This window comes from Cygnus olor, chromosome 3, assembly GCF_009769625.2.
Source record: "Cygnus olor isolate bCygOlo1 chromosome 3, bCygOlo1.pri.v2, whole genome shotgun sequence".
NCBI lineage: Eukaryota > Metazoa > Chordata > Aves > Anseriformes > Anatidae > Cygnus > Cygnus olor.
The window spans coordinates 40255932-40283424 of record NC_049171.1 but is presented as its reverse complement, the minus strand read 5'-3'; the positions used below and the strand labels follow the sequence as shown (position 1 = coordinate 40283424).

The following is a 27493-nucleotide window of genomic DNA, read 5'->3' as shown; positions in this document are numbered from 1 at the left end:
GAAACACAATGACAATTTGACAATGCCTGGCTTTAAAATTTTATTGTCCATGATGAATCACCAACCTTTGCTTCTGCCATATTATTTTCTACTTAGACATAGTTATGATAAGATGGGGGTTATTTCATAAAAATTTACAATTTAAAAAACAAATACCCACCAAAAATCCTTAAAATTTTAAACTAAGACTGTCTCAAATAAGGTGTATTGATCTATAGACATTTATAGGTACAATTGACGGGCAGTTAGTTATCACATTTTTGCTACGTATTTAAACAGATGAATGGAAAACAATTGCATTCTTGGGCTCAGATCAGCTCCTAGATATATGTTGTCTCGTTTGGTTTTTGGTCATTGAAAACAACATAATTATTAAGAGGGGCTCTTTCTATTACATTGAAAGTACTGAAATCCTATACTGCAGCACTACATATTTTCCTTCACAAAGAAACTTAGCAGTATTTTCAAATCCCTACAATCTGTCTTTCAAGAAAAGCATATTTGCCTAAGTTTTTGAAGACTGACTTAATTTGACATAAATAAATTTTAATTTTCTTTAAAAGATATAATAATATTATTAAAGGACTGCAGTGTGATATGGTAAGATTTTTTTTTTCCCTATATAAAGGAAAACACATGCAAATAAGAGGTAGATGAGATATCTGGGGAGTTGATACAGGTCTCATTTCTGTTGTATCTGTATTTAATGCTAATTCTATCTCTAGTCTGATATCATTGTTTAAAAATCTACAAAGACATTTTTAAAAGGACATTAATGGTGACTGCCACAACTCTGGCAGTGGTCAACTTCTTTTTTTTTTTCCTTAGTTCTCTTGCAGTATGGATCAACTTTATATAAGACTCCCTATTTTAAATGCATGTGCTCTATTTGATTTCACAAATATCCTGCTTTTATTAAAGTAAAACCATATAATCTTAGAGATGGTCAGGATTGAAATAATTCTTATTTTCCCCGTTGCTTTCTACATGTCCTAATTTAATCTTTCAGTTCTACCTTTTTGCATTTAATATGTTTGATCCTCATGAGATAATGAGTGATTAAAGAAATCTATTAAGGACCCTGTTGAGTCCTCAGGAACTGACTCCTTAGCTCTTAAACTGTAGGTGCCCTCATCATTGTGCAAGTGAGAGCAGGCAAGTCTTTTGTTACTCCTTACATGATGGTTAAACTGACAGGAAAGTGTAAGAGCTGAAAAAGCAACTATGTTGTCTTTTCCAAGGTTTTTCTTTCTTCTCACCTCAGGGGAAATCTTGAACGGGCAACAGCAGCCAGCCTCCAGTTTCTTTTCAGACCTGTCCAACAATTCAAGCAAGCCAAACACAGCTGGAGGAATCTGTTCCAATACATTTAGCTTTCCTGAGTGGAAACAATAATAATAAATAGTGATCATCAAGGAATATAATGTACAAAAATGATTTATTCACAGTTAGAAGAAAATTTTTAGAATCTTTTACAACTATTGTACTAACAAAGTATTTCTTAACTCCCTCTGTCCTTTTTGAAAACAGACTGAGTACCTAACTTTACATGGTAGGGACAGCATTTTCGATCTTTTCCAGGTGGATCTAAGCATGCATGCTTTCTCACTCCTCTAATAAGCGACCATTCCTTTTTCTGATTCCAAAGCTTAGTTTTTATGGGCTCCTTACCTTGGAAAACTAAAATCCTGTACTGAGCTGCCTCTGCTGGGCCAAAGCATTATAGCTACAATATACTCCTGTACTTTTCAGTCTTGCACCTTGTAAAAGATGTGAAAAATGTGTTTACATCACTGTCTTTACATCATTTCACAAGCACTGTTTTGACTTTTCTCATTTCCCGTTCAGACTTATAAGTCTGAAAATATCTTCCAGTTTATCCATCTATCTTTATATTCTGGCCTATTCTTGCTTTTAGGTACAGTGTGGGTCTTTCTGCTGAAACAATATGCAGTGAACATGTCATGTATCTGATCAAAGAAGGTACACATTGACCAAGATGTAAAAGAAGTGGCACTTAGGGGTAAGTGAGGTTCTGGTGCCATTAAATGCCATTTTGTTTTATTTTTTTCACTTCCTTCTCCTAGGAGGAAAGCTTATGAGCTTATGGACTTTTTATTTTTTTATTTTTTATTTTTTAATAGAAAACTGTTATTTTTTGTGTGTGAATTAAAAAAAGACTAAGAAATTACAGATGAAATATTCAGACAAAGCAAGTATGTATGTGCATGCACACTGGAGACAGACACAAGACTGCACTGAGAAGATTTAATCCCATGGCAAAATTTTAACCCTGTTGATCACATCCAGACCAAGCAGAGAATCAGTCCTGGCCAGGGAGTGCAGTGACTCCTTCCTGGCCCCCACAAATAGAATTTATTTAAAACAAAACAAAACAAAACAAAACAAAACAAACAAACAAAAAAAAAAAAAAACAGGACAGAAGAAAGGAAGGTCTGGTAGCATTCCTGGCGTGCCCTTACTGGGACAAAAGTTCAGCATGCAGCCAGCACATGCAGCTCCGCTTGGCACGAAGTATTCCTTGGTCAACCAATTTAGACAAAGCCATGGAAATCAAAGGTCCTGCTTTCAGCAGAGCAGGATTCTACCTAGCATCTCTGAAACTACAGGTCAAAAGTGATGGCCTGCAGCAAGAGTATGTGAGCTGGTAGGGCTAACAACAAAAGCAGCAGAGTAAAATTGCCTTGCAAAGGATACAACAAAGCATCCATATTTCCAACTTCATGACCACACATATGGCTGAGCTGTACTGCTGTGCTTCATGTTTTGACCACACTTTTAAAAATATGCATAAGTTATAAACATCCAAGCATTCCAGCCAAAAACAACTTTAGTGTCTCTGTTCACTGTTTGATTTTCAGCACGTTCCTGACACCAAATGCAGACAGCAAAGAGGAGACTCAGCACTCTGGGGAATGTTTGTTGTGACATCGTCTTGCTGTTTCAGGTTGTGTTCTCAAGAAACATCATTGTTAGCAGTTTGCAAGTGTAATCAGATAGTGTTCTTCCTCTGGGTTTTCAGTGTGAATTTTGTTACCTCTTAAAAAATTCTCTTTCTGTCCTGTGTCCACACAAACTTCAGATACAGCCTTTTCTCTTCTTTGGCCATGACTTCTACAGTTTTCTTACTTTAGTAACACATACCCTTTGTGATACAAAACAGAAAAAAAAAAAAAAAAAGTTAAATTGCTCCCTTCATCCCTTCACCTGGGGCGTGGGAACACGTCCTCTACAACACAGGTCTATTTCGCTCATATTTGTTGACAATGTTTGCCCATTTGCTTAGCACTTCATACTGAAGTCCTGATGCCAACGGCATGCTTCACCTCATCCTGCTGCAATTCAGTTCACACCTATGTGCTTGGGGACTGCTGTAGACTGCAGCGCTCTCACCTGGCCACTCCCTACAGGGAAAACTGTGCTCCATCTGTATCCCTATAGTCAGGAATGTTACTGTTCCATCAGCAAATCCCTTCACAACACTTCTAAATTTCTTTATCTTATTGCATTAGGACTCACTGCTGCTTTACAGACATGTTCTGCTGCTTGTTCTTTCGTACTTTTTAAAATGTTTTGCCTGTATTATATTCATAATAACTTCCCTTAATACACACCACCACATATATATCTATCCCTTTCTAAATATCAAATGACATGATGGTGGAAAGTATCATCCGGAGAACATTATCAGCCTACATTGTTTTTCACAGTAAATGTAAACACAAATGTAAAACTGATCTTTTCATGGTGAGTTTCTTAGTATGGTAACTAATTAAGATGAACAAAAGCCTATTTAAGTGTTTGTATATAAAGGAGAGTAGGGAAAAGGAGACAATGTAAATGATCATACATACAGTTGTGTAAAGGCATGTTACTGTTCCTCCTTTCTGGCAGACAGGATGCAAGGGTGTGAGGGTGAGGAAAGTAAAAGGTAGAAAAAGCATACACAGAAATTTCCTGGTCATGCAACAAATTTAGTAGAAGATAACAAGCAAAGGTCATGACTGAAATGTTTAACCTGCTGTTTGCAACCATAGTTACCATGTTTGAAGATGCAATTATGAAGGCTGTATGGTATAAAAAGAGAGCCAACTAAATATATACACTTTTCTAACAATAGCGATGAGGGTGCTCTCTCTGGATGTTTTTAAATAGCAGCCTAACAAAGTGATACAAAGCTGAACAAAGGAACACTTAAAAAGGTTAATCATTAGTATCTGCTTTGAATCTGTTGTAATGGTGATGATGTGGCAATTTTTTTGCTATTTAAGCAAAAATGTTTTTGTGTTATTCTATCTGTCATTTAGGTTTATACTGAACCATGTGCTAATTAGTATATTCTCTTCTCTAGTTTACCAGCTAATTTGTTTTCTGTCTTTTTTAGCATTTACAATGGAACTAGTGGGATGTTTCTGTCTGTTGTGTAAACAGACACCCCCTGCTGTGGAATTCATCTTCACAGAGAAATCAGGCTTCAAGTTTAAAGCAGTCATCAAGCTTTCCTTTAAACTCACTAGAGAGAAATCTCTACCTGCTAATAGTTTAGTTTAGAATATATCTGACCAAGCCTGTGTTTCTGTCTTAATGTGAGAAGAGTTACATACTAAATATAAGTGAGAGTGTTGGCTAGATTTCTACTGACTATACAGAAAAACCGTATCATCTAGCTCTGATTTAGATTTAAATAGCTGTTTTAAATAGCTAGCATTAGGTGAAGTTTTGGATAACTAACGTCCAGATAGATAAAGCTAGTTGGAAAGAATTACATCTAGTGTATTATCTAGACAGATGGATGAAACTGGTAAAAAAGCTTCACATATTCCTATCTTAATAAATTATCTATGGTCAATTTTCTGAGCTTTTATTTCTGCTATTATTCTAGAAGGTATGCAATAAAATAAATAAATAAATTAATTAATTAATTAATTGTGATTGCCCAAAACCCAGACAACGTACCTTGTGTTCCTTACAGAAACATTTACACAGAGCAAGTGTTAATGTCATCCCCAGCTTCATGAGTCCATCCACAATATTATTATTAATAATTTTTTATTTCTAGTGAATCATTTAAGGAAATGAGACTCCTGAAAAGACCTGTGCGTGTTTTTTTTTCCTGCTAGAATCATAATTAGCAGTACAAAGTTCCTTGCTATGAAGTCTACACAGTGTTTTTTTTTCCTGCAGCTTCTATTGCTGGACAAAGAAAGAACACAATAAACAATCCACCCTCAACATGTTTAAGATAAAATAAAACATAAATTGTTAACTAATATGATAGAGAATTTTCTATTGACCCATATTAGTTTCCTTTCAAAGATCATTACCCAGTACAGCAGTCTTTTTATCTAAAGCATTAGTAGTCATTTGGTTGCTAAATGAGTTTAGAGATCTACTTAGACATAATTTAAATACCATTTAAAACTCCATTAACTATGTTTATTGCCAAAATTTGAACAGTATTATCTTAGTTCTTCTTCACTGCTTTAAAAAAAAAAAAAAAGGGGAAGTACACAAATGTCTGCCAAAGTTAATTAACCCTCTGGTTGTCAGTCTCCTAAGGCAAAGGTTCAACATGAGAATGGTTCACTGACCATTGACATTCTAAACTAGTGAGTCTCTACTGAAATGGTTGGAGGAAAAAAAAAATATATATATATATATAAATAATCATAGAATAATAGAATCATAGAATGGCTCAGGTTGGAAGGATCCTTAAAAATCATCTAGTTCCAACCCCCCTACCATTGGCAGGGTTGCCACCCACTAGATCAGGTTGCCCAGGGCCTCATCCAACCTGGCCTTGAACACCTCCAGGGATGGGGCATCCACAGCTTCTCTGGGCATTATAGCACTATACTCCCTGATAAAGGGTCCCTCCCCAGCTTTCCTGTAGGCTTGCGTAGGTATTGCAAGGCTGCTATAAGGCCTCCCTAAATCCTTCTCTTCTTCAGGCTGAACAGCCCCATCTCCTTCAGCCTGTCTTCACAGGATAGGTGCTCCAGCCCTCTGGTCATCCTCATGGTCCTCTGGACTTGCTCTAGTAGGTCCATGTCCTTCTTGTGCTGGGGGCCCCAAAGCTGAATGTAGCACTCCAGGTGGGTTCTCACGAGAGCAGAGCAGAAGGGGAGAATCACCTCCCTCGACCTGCTGAACACACTGCTTTTGATGCAGCCCAGGATATGGTTGGCTTTCTGGGCAAGTGCACATTGCCTGCTCATGTCAAGGTTCTCATCAACCAACACCCCCAGGTCTTTCTTCTCGGGGATGCTCTCAATACATTCTCCTCACACCCTGTATTTGTGTTTGGATTGCCTAGATCCTGAGGCAGGACCTTGCACTTGGCCTTGCTGAACCTCATGAGGTCTGCACAGTCCCACCTCTCAAGCCTATCCAGGTCCCTCTGGATGGCATCCCTTCTCTCCGGCATGTTGACTGGACCACACAGCTTGGTGTCATCTGCAAACTGGCTGAGGGTGCACTTGATCCCACTGTCCATGCCACTGACAAAGATGTTAAACAGTGCCCATCCCAATACTAGCACCTGAGGAACACCACTCCTTATTGACCTCCACCTGGACATTGAGCCATTGACTGCAACTCTTTTGAGTGAGACCATACAGCCAATTCCTTACCCACTCATTCCTTACGTTTTCTAGTACAGGCAAAGAAGCAAAGAATAATAAAATGTGTTGCTAAAATACATGAATAAACACCATCTTAAAAGTAAAATGATCAGCAGTGTGTAATCATTTTGGAGTGGCTACGAATAAAATGTCATTGTTCAGAGTATCATGCTGGAAAATTTCCATTCAAACCAATTTCTCAAGGAAAAAGTGTTGAAGTGTTTTTTCCTGCTTTTCAAACAGCTCATTATTTGTCAAGCTTACTTTGTTTTTATATATTTAAATAATTATTCTTTAGTCAAAGCAGTGATAAATGTTATTCTACAACCTCTTATTCTGCTGTCTGCAGTAATTTTCAGAAAATTAAAGAATTGTACATTTAGTAGGTTTTTATATAATTATTTATAAAAAAAGTTTATTCGTTTATGCATGCTTCACATTTCTATGTTGCCTTAGAAAAGAAATAATTTAAAAGAACTTTTCCTTCTGACCATTTTTAATAACCATTATCTGTTTCCAAACTTCTGTTTTTCTCTCTAGAAAAAAAAATATATATTTTGAGGGGTCAAAAGTGTTCCTCCTAGAAAGTATTGAGAAATAAGTAGTTCCACAGATCTGATCAGATGCAAGTTCTCCAGAGTTGTCTAAAATTAGGAAAAAGGCATTTTCTAGAAAACTTTGTATTCCCCTTGATGTTTGTTTGGTCAGCCATGTATCTATATCTATCTGTATCATCTATATCATCTACCTATATCTATATCTATATCTATCATCTATATCTATCTATATCTATACCTTCTATATCTGTATCTAATATATATCTACACATATGCGCACATACACTATGCATTGTATGTATATGTGTAGCTAAAGTATGTGAGGTCCAAAAATATTTTTCAGGAAATATTTAAACTTTTTTTTTTTTCCTGATCAGTAGTTTTTATAAATTAGAACTGTTCAAGGTCGATATTGTATATATTATGAAGTGTATATTCTGCATATGTCTGTATGTACCTATAAACTGTATACAGAACACACTGTAGTGTGTGCAGCAGTTGAAGAATGAGGTGAGAATCTGCTAACCAAGTCCAGCAAAGACAGGTCATTTACAAAATAGCTCCTGATAGTTTGAAAAATAGACAAAACTACCCTCTACTCTACCTTATTTGCATAGTTTTTTCATTAATTACACTTTCACTAGACTTGACTTTACCCTCCCTCTTATAATGAATTCCACCGAAAAGCGTTACCAAAGAAAAATATACTTGCAACTAAAAGATAATGGACAGCACACATGCCTATAAATGTCTATCACATATGATTACTTGAAGAATTTTTAACATAAACGTCTTTCCATGAAAAGAAGAGCGCTGGGTGTATTAATCACCAGGAAACATTCCTGTTCCACATACCTTCTCTCACCTGGATGGTTCCAGCTTTAGCATGAACCTAGCATTCTGCCTGGATCACATTCAAAACTTCCTAACCCCGGCATGAAACATAAATCAGATATTGAATTTAGCAGACCTTTCGGACTCCATTCTGGTCATTTATAGTCACACTATGCTGAATTGTACCATGTGCCCTTTATGTGGCCCATGGGACAAGTTCTCTGCCAAGAATTCTACCTTTAAGACCAATAAAATGTATGGCAGAATAGCAGCCTGGACTGAAAAGAAGGGTTTCATTATTATTTTATTTTATTAAACAGTTTATCACAGCATACTGAGATATTTATTCTTCTTTCTAAGGATACACAGTCCACTTGAGTTAACATGTTTGTCTAAAGATATTATATATACTAATATATACCAATCTGATTTCATATGTTTTCCAAGAAATCAGAAGCTCAGGGTCAGAAGTCACAACATGACAGAGAGCACAGACATTCTTGAAGGAATATAGTCAAGATGTATATGTATATTTACCAAAACTGACTCAAACATAAATGGGGAAAAAAAAAAAAAAAAAAAAAAAAAAAAAAAAAAACCTTTTCATAGATACAGACATTTCCAACTCCCTATAAAACTGGTTGAAAATTCCTGACCTAGGAGAAAAAAAGTAGAAGCAGGATATTGTTCTTAGTTGAATTCTGGCCACAACATTTAAAAAATAACATTGATGTAATATTGGGATGTGCTGAGGTATTATGTTAATAAAGGCCAGATGGATTGAATTAATTGATAGAAAAATAGATAGAGCCTGTTTGACCAAGTTATATTAATGCACTGTGAACTGAAAATAAGGCATAAAAGGATGTGGGATTAAAACCAGATCCAAGGGAAGCTGATGAGAAGATTCTCATTAACTTTAAGGAGATAAACTCTACCAGGCACCTATTGAGTACATTATGTTAAATATGAAATACCATATCCATTATGTGAAAAGATAGAACAGCTGTTTGGCATTTTTGACAACAGAAATAATAGGACACTCTTGAATTATAGCAGACTAGGTCACGGCGTGTGTGTAGTCCCCAAAAGTTAACTACTAACTTCAACAGGAGTTAACATGAGTCCATAATAAATCTCTGTCAATGGGAGAATGTTTTAAAAAAATCATAATGTGACATAATGTAAAATTATGTTAGGTAAATGTAGGCCAAAGGCCTATTCCACATTATATAGTGCTATGCTCAGCAATAAAAAGTTGTTTGGGGGGATGGTGGGGGGGTCTTCCAAGGCAGCAGTTGTTCTGAGACTGGCTGGGCATTGGTCTGCTTGTGGGAGGTTAAGATTGCCACTGCATCACTTGCTTTTTTAATCTCCTTCCTTCACTTATTAAATTGACTCTATCTCTACCCAAGAGTTTTCTCACTTTTGCTCTTATTCTCTCCCCTGTCCCACTGGGGCCGGGAATGAGCAAGCAGCTGTATAGGTGTTTCACTGCTGGCCAGGATCAAGCCACCAAAAATGTCGAAGGATGAAATGGGAAGAAAAGTGTCGTGTTTTCTACATAGATCGTCTCAATATCAGACATTGTATAATCTGTTTTACAATGACTCGTTTGTGCAACCCATATGACAGTACTAACTTTAACATGTATGTTAAACAGGTTTACATGTATGGGTGTGGAGAATATTTTAAGACCTATGCAACTAGTGACTTACCTAATTAAGTATCTCTGGGGTACTGTATTTGGAGCTACAGCATCATATCTATAATAATTTTTACTAGTGCAATTAGTTTTCTTTTAGCATGATAACTTCAAAATGAACAGTTTGCCAGGCAAAGAGTTAAATAAATCTTGTATCCAGTCTCTCCTGTTTAAATTAGATCCAATTTAGTCAAGTGGGACAATTCAGAAAGGGGTGTTAAAGGGCTTCTGTTTATTGCTCCCATTGAAATGAACAGAATTAAAGCATCCTAATGTTTATCGGTCCTTCTGAAATGAATGCAATTAAAAGAGACAGGATACCTGATGGTATGCTTATCATGCCATGTTCACCTAGCCCAGACAATATATTACCTAACACTAGAACGACTCATTTTGCACAGACAGAGACACACACTTACTGAAATTGATCCAAAAAAAAAGAAAAAAAAGAAAGAAAAAAGCCTTTACTTGCCTTTCCTCTATCCAAGCAAACAATTTAACCATATTCCATACATATGCACGTTTTTCAGTTTCAGAATATAACAAGCACGTTGGTGTATTATTGTTCCTAATGAGAACGAATTAAAACCCAGCAGAGACTTGACCCAGAACCTTTTGTTTCCTCTTAACTGTCAGTTTGACTTTCTGTAACACTATGATCAGCTGCATCCTAAGTGGGAGTTGACACTCGCTCAACTTTCTGCAAATGCAGGTGAACTGCCTGAAACTCAATGCTGATGCAACCTGGTTCTGCACCATTACACATAATCGGTATCTTCAGCTTTGTATAGCTGCAATTTCATTTCTTTAATAGCATGGACTTTGATAAGAATCATGTTGTGGACCTTATTTTACTGTGTTTCGTTGTTGGTGGTTGGTTGGTTGGTTGGTTGGTTGGTTTGTTTGTTTCCCTGCATTTTTTCTCTCTTCTGATATCACAGCTAACTTTGCATAATGCAAAGTTCGCCTTGGAATGAAATCCTGTCAGTGGTCTTTAATAGGAGGTTAAGGGACTGGAAAATCTTAAATTTTCAAGACTGATTTTCTTACAGGAAGAAGTGTTCCTTGTATTTTCTGTGTGGTCAGTAAAGATCTCTTCCTTTAAAGGACCTTAATAGTCAGCGCATGACAGGAATTGTATCACAAATCATATCTAACAATGAGATTTTCTTTATTTTCTTCTGATACCGACAACATTTTAGAAGAACTGCTGCCTCAGGTAAATTTTGCTTTGCCTCTGTAAATCAATAAAACTTTCTGCAGTAGACTAGAGAATGTGCCTGCTGTGAGCTTACAAATATTAGATGAAAGGATTCATATACAATGAATCATCTATAAGTTGATAGTCTAACACACTGTCATCTGCTACATGGCTTCTTTCATACTCAACATATTTGCTCTATATTTGCTATTCTTATTTGCACTTTTCATTAAGCATTTTCCCTATGTATGATACATGTGTGAATGTGTGTGTCCATATATATATGCACACGTGAATGAACCCTATACATACCTTATTATACGTAGATACACACATACATAAATATGTAAGCATGTATGTAAGACAACATATAATGAAAGAGATTGTAAAAGAGCATGAATGTAAAAAGAGCATGAATGTAAAAGACCATGAATGTTGAAGACCATTCCTTTAATTTTAAAGTCATACATAATGTGGCCATTAACAACGTGATACCGAATGCAGAAGACTTCAGCAGCATTTTACAGAATAGCTTTCCCAAAATAAATGATCTACAAACTTTGTAGCTATTCAGTATCATTAATTTAAGAAATGTTAAGACAGCAGTTTAGAAAGAAAAGCACTGAAATAGTTGTACAGCTAATTAATATCTATGTGTTCAATTATTAGTCTTGGGAAACAGCTTGATTTTTTTTTCTAAAGCTTGATAAAGTAACATCATTCTGTCTCTTCAATGTTACTTTTTACTGATGTAATATCTAGGCAGTCTATTCAAATTAGAATTACTTCTAAACATGCCTGCTATGCATGTCAGCATAGCTTTCCAAAACACATCTCCCTTGGAGTGAATTTTAAATTTTTCTTTTACATAACTCTCTACCAAATGTGTCTGAAAGACATCAAATAAAACAAATGACAAATCTTCAAAACAAAGCACAAACTGTAAGATTTTAATAGTAAAACCAATATTTATCAGCCTCACCACTCCCCCAGTCATTGTGGTTGCCTGAACCATATCCAGAGGGTCATCATTTCAGGGACAGAAATAAAAGTGTTCTTTAAAGAGAGAATCCCTTTTAAAGGTTTTAAAGGTATGAAATTCCACCAATGCATTTCCAGAACCTGCTCAATACATCCAGCTTTACCGGGCTGCAAGGGCAAAAGTTTGCCCTTACCCTCACTACCCAGCTTACTTACTGTTCACACACAGTATGTCCCTACCTACTTTCCTGTCCCCATACTCCAAATGTCTTGCAGTGTTTAACCAGGAGCTGTATTTCCCTAAAATTCTCAAGCAGGTGTTTAGTCCACTTCAAAGTCTGAAGGTACGTGTTCAGATTCAAGATTGAAGCCATGCAGCCAGACACAGTGCCACTGTCAGTGATTATACTTTAGGGAACATGAATTTGCCTTGTTAACACCAGTCAGGGAGGATAATCATAGAATGATAAAGACCAAATAAATGCAGGATCCTTTGCCTTAGCGTACTAATTCTGAATTTGTAAAGTATATCCAGAGCTTATGGTCTTCACGTTCTGCTCTTCAGCCACAAGGTCAGAAATATTTCAAGAAGTTCTGACTTAAACAGGTGTCTGCAGGAGAAAAGTTTTATATTAAATGCCAAAAAATTGTGAAGCTGTCAGTTTTACTGTGACAGTTGCCAGCTTATCTTTGAAACATGAGCAGTTTCTGCTTTCTCACTATATGTAAGTAAATTCCAAGAAACTGTTTTGTTTGTTTGTTTGTTTGTTTCTCATCAAACACTGTTTTTCATAAAGGGGTGGCACTTGATGCAAATTATTCAGCAAAATAAGTTATGGAGAAATATTCATTATACTATGGAGAAAAATAACTTTAATTCTATTTCAACATTATATACATTCATCACTTTTTGAAGTGCTAATTAGGCATACATATATTTATTTTGCAAAACTATTTCCTAATAATAGTGTTGGATATGTATTTATTAGTGTTATCCTTATTTAGCATTCACATTACAGGTATCATTAAGGTATCATAAAATTTGAAAGGCTTCTCATTCTTTAATATACTTGAGTTTGTAAAAGAACATTATCCATCTGATACATTTTGTAAACATTAGAGCTCTGCCAAGTTACACATCAGAGATGAGAAAGTTCCTCCAGGCTTGCTTAAGACTCATGAAGTCACTGTCATTCACCTTTATTAGGTGTAGAATGAAAAAGAACCCTGAAAACTGTCAATATTTATACATTTATATTTAGAGATTCTGACATTTCCCATATGAGCATGAGATCGATTCAAGCGAGATGAATGAAAGTGTTGACATTTTTCTGCTGGAAAATTTTCTTGTGATGTTAATTAAGACTTCATATACTCATGAATCTTGAGAGTATTCAATACTTAATTTGATATTTTCACTCAAGAAGTATTAGGTATGCCAAATATGAAGACTGTGCTTTTATTTATTTATTTATTTTTCATCCATTTCTAGAAGGATATACTAAGACAAGAGATTGTCTTCCTTGGTAGAATCTGTTTTTTCAACTAAAGTTCTCATAGACCTTCAGATCTAGTAAGATTCTAATTATGATGCTCCCTGAGGGCCTTTAAATATTCATCTCTAAACATTCACAAGTACGATCGCCATCTGGAAATCCTGTTCATAGCATTTACCCAAACTAATTTTAGGAATCTTATTTAATAGATGACAGAGTCAGGACTAACTCAAGAGTCCTGAACCCTCTCTACAGGCAGCTCCTTCTCTTCACTGATGTATACCAGGAAGACTTGCCAGAAGACTTACTCATCCATACAGATCATATACGTACTTCACAGTATGATGAAGATGATATTACTTTACAGGTGCCATAGAGGTGTCAACTCAAATGTCAGATAATGCCATTCTTATATTACAGCCCAAGTAAGGTGGCTACAGCTTGAGTAATCAATAAGTATATGTTTGTGAATAGTTATTAGGGATTTCCACTCTTTATAATCAGCAGTATTCACAGATTTTTTGCATAATTTATTCTAAAAGACATTATATGAATAGAGAGCAACTACAAAGGTAAAGATTTCTGCGAACTGAAACTCAGGTAAGGAAATAAAAAAGATTGTACTCATATTTACCAGCATTTCAGAAAGTTACACCAATGTCAGAATCTTGTAAATACCAGACTGTCAATTTGATACAGATATAGAAAAACAAATACTGTGAATGTAGTGAGAAAATGAATTAGGATGTAATATACATAAATAAATAGGTATTTTCTGTTAACTAGAGTTGGGAGTCAGGGAAATGCAATCTGTGGCAGCAAAAGGAGATGAAAATGAAAGAACAAGAGACGAAAATGAAAGAATTTCACATTGGTCTATAACGGTGAAAAAGGAAAATATATCAGTACAACAAAGAACTTCCATTTTTAGTATGGCAGTACTAAGGTGAGAAAGAGGGCTAAAAGACAAATAAAGGTATGGAGAATTGAGGTGCTAAATCTCTTGCAAACCAAGACATGGGAGAAAACATAGTGATAATAAACAAAAGCTGAAGCATCCAGACATTTTGGAGAGCAGAGGCACTGATCTATTTTGGAGACAAGTGTCTCCAAAAGACAACTGTAGTGTGTGACAATATTAAGTCTCTGGCAATCAGGAGCGTCTAATTTGGCAAAGAAGGCTAGGAAGGAAGGAAGGAAGGAAGGAAGGAAGGAAGGAAGGAAGGAAGGAAGGAAGGAAGGAAGAAAAGTGTATTAGGTGGCACAAAACTGAAGGAGGTATCTGGAATGATTTACCTAACCAGGAAGTGAAAAAAATTGTGGAAAGAAGAAGAGGATACAGGCTGGTACAGGTTATTGAATAAAGGAAGGTGGAACTATGAGCATGGATAACACAAAAATTGTATATGCCATCCATACATAAGAAGAATGTGTTGTTTTTTTTTTTTCCACTTTTGAGATGAGGGGTGGCATATTAATGAATAACATGAAGTATCAGGAGGAAGGTCACAGAGGAAAAAATGAAATGGGAGCCTGCAAAAATAAACAATGGATTCTAGAGAGAGATGAAGAAATGTAGATACGAAAGGAGCAATGGAGAAAAAAGCAGAAGAGTGGGAGGTGAAAAAATGAGAGAAGCGACAATGGAGATGCAGAAAATAGTTTTACGTGGAGTATGAGAATACAGAGGTTAAAAGATAACTGTTTATATATAAATGGACAATGGTGAGAAAGAAAGAGAAAGAGGAAGGAGAATCTGATGAACAGAGGGAGAGGAGGAGTGAGAGAAACTGAAATGTAAAAGTAGATGTGGGTTTTCTGAATTTCTGAAGAGAGGGGAGGTATGCAGAAGCAGATCAGTTTAATAAAGATGGAGTTACTTGTCTAATCCAAATGAGCCATGAATCCATTCACTTAATGGAGAACTGTGTCCGCAAAGTCCTCACTGAAGCAGGTTATGAATAATCAGTTAATTATCTACACATTTCCACTAGTAAGGACTGATCTTCTATAATGTGCTGGTGGTGTGAATCATGGATGTCCTGACCATGGAACCATTTCCAGAGAAGTCACAGCTGCATTGGTGACAGAATATACAAATTGAATATATCAGAAAAACAGAAATCAGAATGATTTGTGTCATTCTTCATTTGGTGCTAATTGCAAGAAAGATTTTAACAGATAACAAAGGAACCTGAGAGACACATTCAGATGTATTCATTTGGAGGGCTGTACTTTCTTGTTTGGTCCCAAAAATCGATCAGCTGGATTGCAAGAATAATAGAGAAACATTGAAGGAGTGTTTTTATTAATCTAGTTCTCTCCTCACAGGATCAGAAAACAAACAAACAAACAAACAAACATCAGATTAGGTGAATTAATTTAGACAATGCAGAGGAAGCCACAATCAGTATTTTGAAAAGCATCTGCACAGCATTAAGTGTCAGATAGTTTATGTGTTAAAAAAAATTGGGACTGCTGACTTTACCATATATCCTACTCTGCTACAAAATTCTGTGTTTTTCACACCCATTAAGATTTACTGTATCAGATTCTGAACGTTTCTGATAGCCTGTGACAATTGCATTTTTTTCTCTCTCTAAAATATTTTGTAATTGTATGGAAATCAGGGAGACATATAAATAACTTTCTAATAAATTATAAGGATTTTACTCACGTTGTACAATTGAAGACGTATTTTTTCACCAAAGAAATTACTGGGACTTTCTTTTAAGTTCTCTTGCAGAAGCAAACTTGAATTGGGCTAGTCCAGTGGGACTCCATCACAGCACACCCCGAGACCCAGATCCGTGATCAATTCCGAATGCCACTCCTATCCCATCTGGGTCCCTTCCTATGGAGCCTGAGGTGCAGAAAGTAGAACAGGAAGCATCAGTGAGTACATCATCCTAAGGACATATCTGGGTTCACAGCTTCAGGGCTGGGAAAACGAATGTAATTTGCAGAATACACACATGATTTGTTCAGCCACATTCTCTTCCCAAAGCCCAAGCACCATCAGAGGAAAAAATGCACAAAGGAAGTGCAGCCAGATCACAGTAACAAAAGACTTACCGGTTCTGCCTAAAGCCTGCTCCCAGATTTCATCTGTTATATAATACTTAAGAAATCACATTTAGGAAGTTGGAGAGTCCCTACTCAGAGAATGCAACATAACATTCTAAGATAACAGATCCGAAGTATATTTCAGTGGTTCCTTCTGTGTGTTTAGCCAAGTATCCTTAATTTTTAATTGTTCTCTATATAAAATGTACATGGACCTTAATTATATAAAGATTTTCCTCATGCTGTCACATCTAAACAGTGTTTATTCATCCAGTTGAGAAGCAAGGCCTAGAAAGGAATGAAAAAAACTATTTTTATTTGTTCTCTTTTTTTCCTACTAGATAAGGCAATAGAGATACAAGACTTTGTTGTAACTAAAGAATTTGTCCCATGTATTCTAAAAAGTGAAATATATACTTTTCCCTCAATTACGAGTCTCAGGTTTTAAAAAAGTGATATTTAACAACTATGAAATATGCAAATATATCTCAGCTATTTTTGCTTGCCATCTTTGTTTTAATCTTTTGTGATAGAGTGGTCACATATTTTAGCACAACTTACTAAGAAGAAAAGGTGCAAACGTTAGTCATAATACATTATTTTAACTAGTTTGTGTTATTAGAAATGCTCTTATCATATTTTATTGGGTTTACATGGCAAGGGCTTGGTAGCAGGGGGGGCTGCAGGTGTGGCCTCTGTGAGCAGAGCCCAGGAGCTGCCTCATGTTAGATCAGAGCCAGCTCCAGCCATATCCAATAGGAACTGGTGCGTGACAGCAGCTGGGAGAGAGAGAAGTGAGAAACAGCCCTGCAGCCACCAAGGTCAGTGCAGATGGAGGGCAGGAGGTACTCCAGGAGCCAGAGCAGAAGTTCCCCTGAGGCCTGTGGACAGGCCCCTGGTGGAGCAGGCTGTCCCCCTGCAGCCCATGGGTCCCACATGGAGCAGATCTCCACGCTGCAGCCCGTGGAGGAGCCCCCAGTGGAGCAGGTGGATGTGGCCTGGAGGAGGCTGCGGCCCATGGAGAGCCCCCGCAGGAGCTGCAGCCCGTGGAGAGGAGCCCATGCTGGAGCTCCTGACAGATGGACCCCGTAGTACAGAGCCATGTTGGAGCAGTTCTTGAAGAGCTGCTGCCTGTGGGCAGCCCCCACAGGCTCAGTTTGGGAAGGACGGCATCCTGTGGGAGGGACCCCACGTGGAGCCAGGAGCAGAGTGACCCTAAAGGAGCGGCAGAGGCGAAGCATTAGGGACTGACCACAGCCCCCATTCGCCATTCCCCTGCACCACTTGGTAGGAGAAGGTAGAAGAGGTTGGGGAGAGGGGAAGGTGGTTTTAGTTTGCTTTTAGTTTCTCACTGCTCTAGTCTGTTAGCGATAGGCAATAAATTGTATTAATCTTTCTATGTTTAGTCTGTTTTGCCCATGACAGCAATTAGTGAGCAATCTGCCTGTCCTTATCTCAACCCTTGAGCCCTTTATACCATATTTTCACCCCCATTTCCTTTGAGGAGAAAGAGTGAGAAAGAATTTGTGGTGGAGTTTAGCTGCCCATCAGGGTAAACCCACCACACATATCTACCAAAATTATTAATGTAAAAGACAAAATGTATGAATCAGAAATATTCTTTAAAATTGATTTAAAAAATAAATAAAGAAATAAATAATTCCAGTTCTCTCAGTCTTTACTTTGAAGACACCTTTTTCAAACTGCTGGTCATTATCATCGTATCTGGATCTTCTTCTCATGAGCCAATGTCTTGTTTGAAATGGTGAAGTTTCAACGATTGTAATAGATTGAGATCAGGCTGTCTCACTTATATCATGGATTATACTTTTGTTTATATATCAGAATTGATGTTCAGCATTTTCACTCTGGTTCATGTCTGGCTGTCTGCCCTCTCTTCCAGTTCTTCCCTATCCAGGATCATTTAGTTCATTACTCTTGCCTAGGTAGAATTTGCACCTGCCTTCAGTGAAGTGAAAACTGTATGTCACAGTCACTTTGAGTTTGAAATCTGTTCCCCAATCTGCTTACAGCCAGACGGAGCCTGGTGATCTCTGTAGATGTCATTAGCAAGCTCTTGATTCCATTTTCCAGACTGTTAGTGGAAATACTGTATTATTCAGGACCTACTGGACCTAAACAGATGCATTTGATATATCCTTCTGTTTTAGGAGTGAATCACTGATAATCACGCTTTTAGTGGTTTTTCTATGCAGCTTTCTCTTTCTGTTATCTAATCTATGTTTTTGCCGTCAGCTTGTGAAGCAGTGTCAAAAGTCTTATTGATGTCAAAATATATGTGTATTTACTACTTCTCCTCTATTCACAAGGCTGTTACCCTCTCCAGCAAGGAAGGTGGAAAAACTTGACATAATTTATTCTTACTAAATTGATTTTGTCTGCTACTTGTTATGTTTTCGTTTGGACTTTTTTATGATAATGGTTATGATTTCTTTCCCTATTTCTGAAGAATTAAAACTAAGCTGCCTAGGTCTTTAACATTTCAGCCCTTCCTTTTCTCCTTTTTAAAGACAGGAATTCCAGCTTAGGAAAATATTATTTATTTACCTGTGTAAAAACATTCTGTCAATTATTTCTGATAATAGCACACTCACTTAGACAGGTCTCTTGTTAGGGCCACAGAAATGTCTTTTGCCATTCATCTGCAACTGTATCCCATTTACAAAGTGAAAGCTTAAGCATTCTCATATGCTCAGTAGAATTTTCTTTAATTTTTGGTTTTCCTTTGATCTTTTTCAAAGATTCCATCTTCACTTTAAGGACCAGCCTGTAAATCCTTGTGAGTGTTCATGTTCTATTACATTTCCTAGAAGCACTGGTATGACTTGATAATTCATTAATACCACAGAAATGTTAGGAAAGACCCTTCTTATAGCAGGGCTTCAAAATGAAAGCAGTTTTTTTTTTCATGCATTTTCGCTGAAAGTTTTAGTTGGTGCTGGGTATTGAAACAAAACATCTAAAAATGAGCTTTGCTATATACTCACTGCTCTTTTGCTAGTTACAAGACTTTAAAGAGAAGATACCAGTCAGTGAGAAATAGACTACTGTATGATCAAAGCAGAATAAGTAAAATTAAGTAAGAAACAGTAACAGTACACCAGTATTCGTAGTGAAGCAGGGGAGCATACTCTGAGGGGGCTTGGTTGACTGAGATATAGGAAGGGAAGGGAAATTTGGAAGCAAAAGGGAGAAAAAGTTTGCAATTTGCTGCCAAAGAAGGAACAGCAGCTAGGATGCAGATGAGAGAACAAAAGACAGAAACTGTGAGAAAAATGAGGACTGAGCTGGCCAGAGGATAATTCTAAAGGTTGCAAGAAGCTCGTGGAAATAGCAGTGCTTGACTTGAGGAAGTTACTCAGTTCAGACCTTCTGCCTGAACATAAACGTCTGTTCTAGTAAGTTTCCTGACAGGAGTTTGTCTTAAAACCTTGAGTGATGGCATCTTCACAGTCTCTTCTGGCACTTAATCCTCCTATTTCACTCTCTCTCCCATTCAAATAGAATTTTCCTAATGTCTTAGCTAAATCTTTCTTGCTTCATTTAAAGTCCATTCCTGCCCTCTTGATCAAAGATGTAGAGAACAAATATTTTCTACCCCTTTCTCTTGATATATTTACAAACTAGTGGGTCTCTCTTCTTTGGGTTAAACTGACCTTTTTGTTCAAACCTTCTATATAAATCATGTTTTCCAAAGATTTGATCATTTTTAGGATTATAAAATAATTCAACATCGAGGTTTCCATCCCAATCTCCAGCTCAAAACAGTAGCAACAGTGAGGTCAAAACCAGACTGGTCAGGGCTGTATCCAGACTGGTATTAAAATTTCCACACAGAGACGGCACAACCTCTTTGTATAGCCTGCACCAGCACTTGACTGTCCTCTGGGTGAGAGAGATTTCCCTCATAGCCAGTCTGAACCCATCTTGTTTCAACTTATGCCTATTGTCTCTTCATCTTCTGCCACACATCACTCTGCAGAGTCTGGCCTTATCTTCTCAATATCCTCCTCATAGGTGGTAAGTGGCTGTACAGCTCTTTGCTACTGTTTCTGTTGATACTGATCTATCATATTTTAGGCATCTTCTTTAGGATGAATAGAACCTCACACAATAGAAATGCTCCTATTCAATGATCCTCAAAGAAGTCAGGGGAGGTTAACATGATTTTGCAGTCCAGACATTTATAGTCAAAAACGATACTCCTGAGGGGCTAGCTATCATCATCATCATCATCATCATCATCATCATCATCAATCATCAAATAAAGTCATATTTTAACCTGATAGTCAAAGCCAAATAGAACTAAGATAGTCAAAATATTCATGGGGCCTATTTAGCTTAAACTAAAATTTCCCTTACTTACTGCTATTAGTGGTATGCCTTACTCCCATGAAAAAAAGCTTCATTCATGTTGAGGCCAGAAAGGCAACCAGTATCAAATAGCTTTAACAGTGAGACTCTCACATTTAGGAATGTGTCATTCATTTGAGGTTTTTGTTTGTTGTTTGTTTGTCTGTTATATTTCTAATAAGGTGATCATATTGAGCATTAAAATGTTGAAGGTTAGACAGCTTGGGACTACAGTGCTTTAAATAATCATTCTTCGCCAGCAGTTTCTAGCCAGCATCAGAATGACTTTAGAATGCTTTAGGTCTAGCTATAACATTGCTTGCCACTGAATGTAGTAGTGATGAAATATAATCAAAACCCAGATGAATAAATGAATAATTGCTTTTGCAGATTAAAAATAGTTTCTGACTCTGCAGACATTGGCTTTGATAAGTACAGCTGCCACCTAGGATAAAGCTGATATTGCTGTACAGTCTGAGGCCTTATTAAATAGAGATCTCGCTATAGGTCTTGCTGTAGCATGTGGGATATATTTGATTAGTTACCAGAATCACTCAGGGTACATTGCCTGTCTTTTCTTTAGGGGTGTGGACTGGGAACTCTTTTTTTCAAAATGACCTACTGATTTTAAATGGCTAATCATGCATTGTTCATTAACATTTCATATCTTCATTGATAAGGGACATGAATAGCTCCCTGGGTTAGTAATTGCCTATGGAGTTCTTTGCCTTCAGATGAAAGGGTCTAATACACTACTGACTGAGCAGATTAGAAGTTCTTTTAAGGATTTTGGATTAGTAGGGATCTTTAAAGGATATGAACCTAAGGTTAGTTTTAAAAAGGGACTTCATGCTAGTCTTTGCAATGTCAGCCTCTGGGTTTCTGGCAGTCAAGGTAGCATCTAGAGGCCACCTTCTGCTCTAGATGCAGTTAATTTAGGTGATGCCTGAAGAAAGTTCGATGCCTTTCACTGGGGACCATAATAACTAGCACTGTGAGTGCCACACTACAAGCTGCTGAAATCTGGCTAGTGCATAGAGGTGAAAAGGAGTGCCTAGCTGCATTGCTCAGGGCTAAGGAGAGCTTTGCTGGGCTGACTCTGTTGGCCATGGTCCAAAACCTTCTCCACTGGAGCTCTTTTCTCATGTCTTTTAAATCTCCTTTACACTTCTTCTATTATCAGGAGAGACAGGGTGTGACTGCTTCTTTCGTACAAACAATGAATGAATGGCATCAGCATATACCTTGAACATGGGACAACTGGATTTCTTCTTTTAACTATAAATTTTCAAATCCTTTTCCCACATCTTCCTGAAAAGTATTCTTATGGAAAGATCATTAGTTTCAGATGTTTTATGAAGGCTACAAATTCTGCGTGATTCTGCATACTGTGTCCTCCTGACAAAGAGCAGAAAGCTTTGCAGAACAAAAGCAGTTCCCCAAGCCACTGGAGAGGCTAGTGCACAGCTTGCAGGATCAAGACAGCTGGATCCTCGCTGAGCTCTTGCTACCTAGCAGAATAGCTGATACAGCCATCACACTTTGCAAGCACAGTAAATATTTCAGTGTTATGGGAGAAGTTTGCAAGCAGATCAACTACCACAATAGTTCACTCATCAAAAAAAAAAAAAAAAAAGAAAAAAAAAAGGAGAGTACTGTTTCTTGTTTTACAAATAGATAGACAACTGTTGTGTGCTGTGCTGTTTAAATGTCTGTTTTCCTCTTTTTTTACTCCCTTCAACATCTTACTGTTTCATTAAGCCAGTTGATTCATCATTTGAGAGCAGAGAAGTACAGCTCACTGAGCACCCAGACAGTTTAATTTAATTTTCTCAGGTTTTTAGATGGGGACTCAATTTGATATGACCCCTTGAAATTGAACCTAGCCCTTGCTGTTGCTAATCAAATCCTGGCAGACTGTTACATCAGCAAGAAGAGTTTTAAATTGTAGTAGCACTAGTGTGTAGGAAAGTTTATTTTGCTAGAGCTGATGTGATAATGAACCTTCTCTTTATCCATTTCAGTAGAAAATTTGATTGTGGATATAAACAGCTTTGTAGTGAGGAACAAAAAAGTGAGTCTATTTCTTTCTTTCTTTATAGCAAAGTAACTTCAGCAATAGAAGGACAAAAGGACAGAAGCTGACTGAAGGTCAGAAGGACAAAAGCTGAGTCTAAGTTTTATGTGTTAGAGTTTCACCTGTACTTTTAATTTTTTGTTGTTTTGTTTATTTATTCCTACTTAGGAAAAAAAAAAAAAAGGGAAGGGAAGGGAAGGGAAGGGAAGGGAAGGGAAGGGAAGGGAAGGGAAGGGAAGGGAAGGGAAGGGAAGGGAAGGGAAGGGAAGGAGAAAGGAAAGGAAAGGAAAGGAAAGGAAAGGAAAGGAAAGGAAAGGAAAGGAAAGGAAAGGAAAGGAAAGGAAAGGAAAGGAAAGGAAAGGAAAGGAAAGGAAAGGAAAGGAAAGGAAAGGAAAGGAAAGGAAAGGAAAGGAAAGGAAAGGAAAGGAAAGGAAAGGAAGGAAAGGAAAGGAAAGATACTGTTTTGTTTTGTTTTGTTTTGTTTTTTAATCTCACACAGGTACTCATCCATTTCTGTGTGGAAGAACCTACCTCTTCATTTCTATCATTTATATATGAAAGTGATGATTTATCCATTGTGATTTTTTCTCATCACTCTGCTGAATCCATCAGGATGTGCATAATTTTGTCTGCAACGAATGTAATGTACATAGCTTATATTAAATAAGTGTTAAGTTCTCTAGTAGGGCAAAACATGCTGAAGATGGAAACGAGCTGATACACAAAGATATGAAAACTTCAAACAGGGATGGAATACCCCTTTGGCCAGTTTGGGTCAGCTGTCCTGGGTCTGTCCCCTCCCAGCTCCTGCTGCATCCCTAGCCTGCTCGCTAGCAGGACAGAGTGAGAAGCTGAAAAGTCCTTGGCTTGGTGTAAGCACTGCTCTACAACAATTAAAACATCAGCATGTTATCAGCGCTCTTCTCATTCTAATCCAAAACATAGCACCCTGCCAGCTACTAGGAGGAAAATTAACTCTGTCCTAACTGAAACCAGGACAAAATCTTATATTTTAATGCATATATTTTACCCCTGGAATTAATATTTCACCAAGTCATAGACTCTCTCTATATACTGTGGCTGAAAGTATAAGAGATAAGATTTTTTGAAATATCATTTGATGATTTTAATAATGTAAAATATGTAGCTTAGTGAAGTTGATATAACCTTCATTAGCCTTCAAGTATTAGTGTAGGAAAACAAAAATTTTGCACTGCCTTTCCAATTTTTTTTTTCAGTTATTTCACCTTTTCACAACTGGCAAAAGTGTTCCTTAACGATTTTGTTTTTCACTCTGAATCTGCTGCCCAAGGCAAGAGCCAATTAATGTGTGGTCAAATCTGGTATAGCAAGTCTTATTTTCTTTGAAAATGGTGACTTTGATCTGCCCAAGAAACCTATTCTGGGAAATTTTCACTGTGATTCTCACTGAAGCTTAAGTTGCATAGACTAAAAGCAGAAATAGAAAAATACTTTGCATTGGTTTACAATTCACAGTCTTGAAAATTACAATAGCAGACATTGTTCAAAGGTGACTAGATATAGCATGAGCTCAGCGGAGAAAACATATTGCAGTAAGGATTTAAAATAGACTTTAATTAAGCTCAATCCAGCAGTTCTTTGAACAAAGGAACTTAAGAACTTTTTCTAGAGAATACTTCAATGATCCTGTAGAATATGATCACATATAAACGACAATCTAATAATGTCACAGTTAATGATATAACCCAATATTATCTTTGAGTTTTTCTTCTATTTCAGAATTCTATTTCTGTTTCCAGAGATTCGGTGGCAAATCTCATTGTTTCCATTCTTTTATTTATTTTTGTTTTTGTTTTTTTTTAATGTTTCACTAAAAAAAAATACCATTTTATATTCAAATGTATTAATATTCTAACTCCACGTACCTATAAGAAAAAAGAATAGTCAGGATAATGTCAACTACTTTGACAACTGTTTCATTTTAAGCCCCCTGTCACTATTCATAATTGTTAGTTGTATGAATACTTTATAAACAGTGTATATATACTGTATTTGTATATTTTTTCCACACAAAACAATTTCTAATACTGTATTAACTTGTAGTTAAATGCAAACAATACAAATAGCTTCATTTACTAATGAACTGTGGTTAGCTCAATAAAATACTATCAGTTATCAAAAACTTGGGTTTATTAACATTTTGCTAATGGAAATAGAGAATACATTAACTTTCAAACATGTTTAGAAGGGGCCTTTCCTTAAGACTGCTAGACTTAAGTATAAAAATAGTGAGAAACTTCTATAACATTAATCCTTGTCTCTGGATAGGGGGAAAACCTTTGTGATCTCTCCAAAGGTCTATGCATAAGACAGAAAATGAGATGGAAAGGACAAAGAAGGATGTGATATTTAAACTTCCAGCTTCTTTATCAACCATTTTTCTATGCAGCTGCATTTACAATAAGGGAATGTGTCTTTTGGACATTTGGCCCACCATTCCCAAGGTTATTTTGCAAAACTTATCAAATCAAGGATTGCATTTTTTATTTTATAAGAAACGTTTGTAAAGGCAGGGAAAAAGAAAAAAAAAAAAAAAAAGATTTAGCTTTTAAAACTCATTTAAAAATAAATAAATTAGTTTAATGTTTTATTAATGTCAATGAGGGAAATACTTTGAATGTATTCAAAATTACTTTTCCTAGAGTTTTCCCTGTTTTGATGACCAAAGCCCATCTTTATTACACCTATCCATGCCTGCAGGTCTTTCAGAATTATGCATCTGAAGTCTGTGGCAGAGCAAGAACAGAATTTTCAGTTCTGAAAGAAGGGCGTTCATGAATAACTGTGTTTTCACTGTTTGTAATATCAAATAGAAAAATAAAGGAAAAACATTTTGGATCAAAATAAATATTCTGTGAAGCCAGAAGGAAAAAAAAAATCATAATAAGCATTATATTTGTTTATCTAAAATACAAAAATTTGCAGTTTTAGGTTATATTTCCCTTCAATATAGCAAAAGAGAGTAAATGAATTGCATTTTTGAACAACAACAAAAAAAGACATTTTCAGAAAGTATTAAAGTAGTTTTCAGAAAGGGCTTTAAACAGCCTCAAGTGAAATAATTTTACAGCTGACAAGAATTACTAAATATTTCAACTCCAAAAGAGAGGGAGAAAAAATGTTAATGTTAACAATGGCACACCAGAATGAAAGTCTAATTTTTCTTGTTGCTGTTCTAAAAATGATCACAGTTCATCTCTTCAATAGACTTGGGCTTTACTCATTTATGATGCAGTTACTGAAATTACTGTGTTCATCATTATGGAAACAGTGGTGGGTCTCATCTGAAATTTATGAAATGAGTTGAGATGCCCAGGGATCTGCTGTGTCTGCTCTGTATTATCTCCTGTATTTGTTGGTATTTGTTGAATACATTATGGCTTGCTACCAATTTAAACACTGCAACTTCATTGCAGCTATATCTCTTAAATGACTCTCTGATTATGAAGAGAAAGTAAAGGTGGGTCTACACTGGATGTGTAGCTTCATGTTGAGATAACCATAGCCATGTGACTGTTCTCACAACTATCCCCAGATGAGATTACTGCTCTCCTTGCCTCCTTGCCTGAGGTATCAAAAGCCTCCACAGACACTATGTGATCAGATGGCTAGAATGATATAGACTGTGGGTCTTGGTATACTTTGGGTGGATTACTATTTTGATGTGATTGGTCTAGACACATTTGCCTGTGAGATGTCTCTGCTGTGCCTTTACAGACTTAAGCTAACTTCATTTTCGCATGGTGGAACTGTGGGGCACGTTCAAAACATCAGGTGCCAGCCCACTGGAAGGTGGCAAGCATTGGAAATTCTCACACACAAGTACATGCACAAACATGCACATAAAGGCACACACACTCTGGACAGTGACCCATTTCCCAGTTGAAACTGATACCTTGTTGTGTCAGCATTTCTCTCTTATCTTGTAGTTCTGGTGGTGTCTGTGTTTGATTTCCTGCCAGTGAAATAGAGGTTGAGAGACATCAGCAGGCTCCAGTTCTCGCTATAGCCTGGTTGTGTATGGCATTTACTGCTTCCTATGTTTTTTCTCAGGATTAGTGACCTTCTTTATAACCCCTCTGCTTTGAGAAGAATCCATTTTACCTCAGACTAGTGTGGATCACAGAAGAATCATAGGATCACAGAAGAATCACAAGGTTGGAAAAGACTTCCCCCAACCACCAGTATCACCCATGAAACCATGTCCCTAAGTACCACATCCAAGAAGCCGCAAACCAAATCTCATCAAATCAGACAGTAATTTTCCTTCTTCAGTGACAGGAGAGTTTATGGTACCTTAGGGCCCAACTGAACACAACTCATCTGTTTGGTGCTAGGAATACATCTCCTCTTTGCTACTGCAGCTGTAGAACCTTGTGTGTATTTTGCAAATAAGCAAGTTCTGATAACAGGGTATCTGCTACCATTTCTTGTGGTTTAGCCCCAGCAGGCAGCTAAGCCCGACACAGCCATTCACTCACTATTCCCAGGTGGGAAAAGGGTAACCCATCACTTC

General features: G+C 36.9%; 1 long non-coding RNA gene across 2 annotated transcripts; it reads right to left on the bottom strand.

Moving 5' to 3' along the window:
• Window positions 1-951: 951 nt before the first annotated feature.
• Window positions 952-26931, bottom strand: LOC121067961. Of its 2 annotated transcripts, none has more exons than XR_005818529.1 (4): window positions 26873-26931; window positions 16096-16281; window positions 3059-3166; window positions 952-1378 (listed from the first exon to the last, which is right to left on the bottom strand). It is a non-coding gene; the product is annotated as an uncharacterized LOC121067961 (long non-coding RNA). The 2 variants fall into 2 exon arrangements; XR_005818528.1 differs by lacking the exon at window positions 26873-26931 and adding an exon at window positions 16494-16663.
• Window positions 26932-27493: the final 562 nt, after the last annotated feature.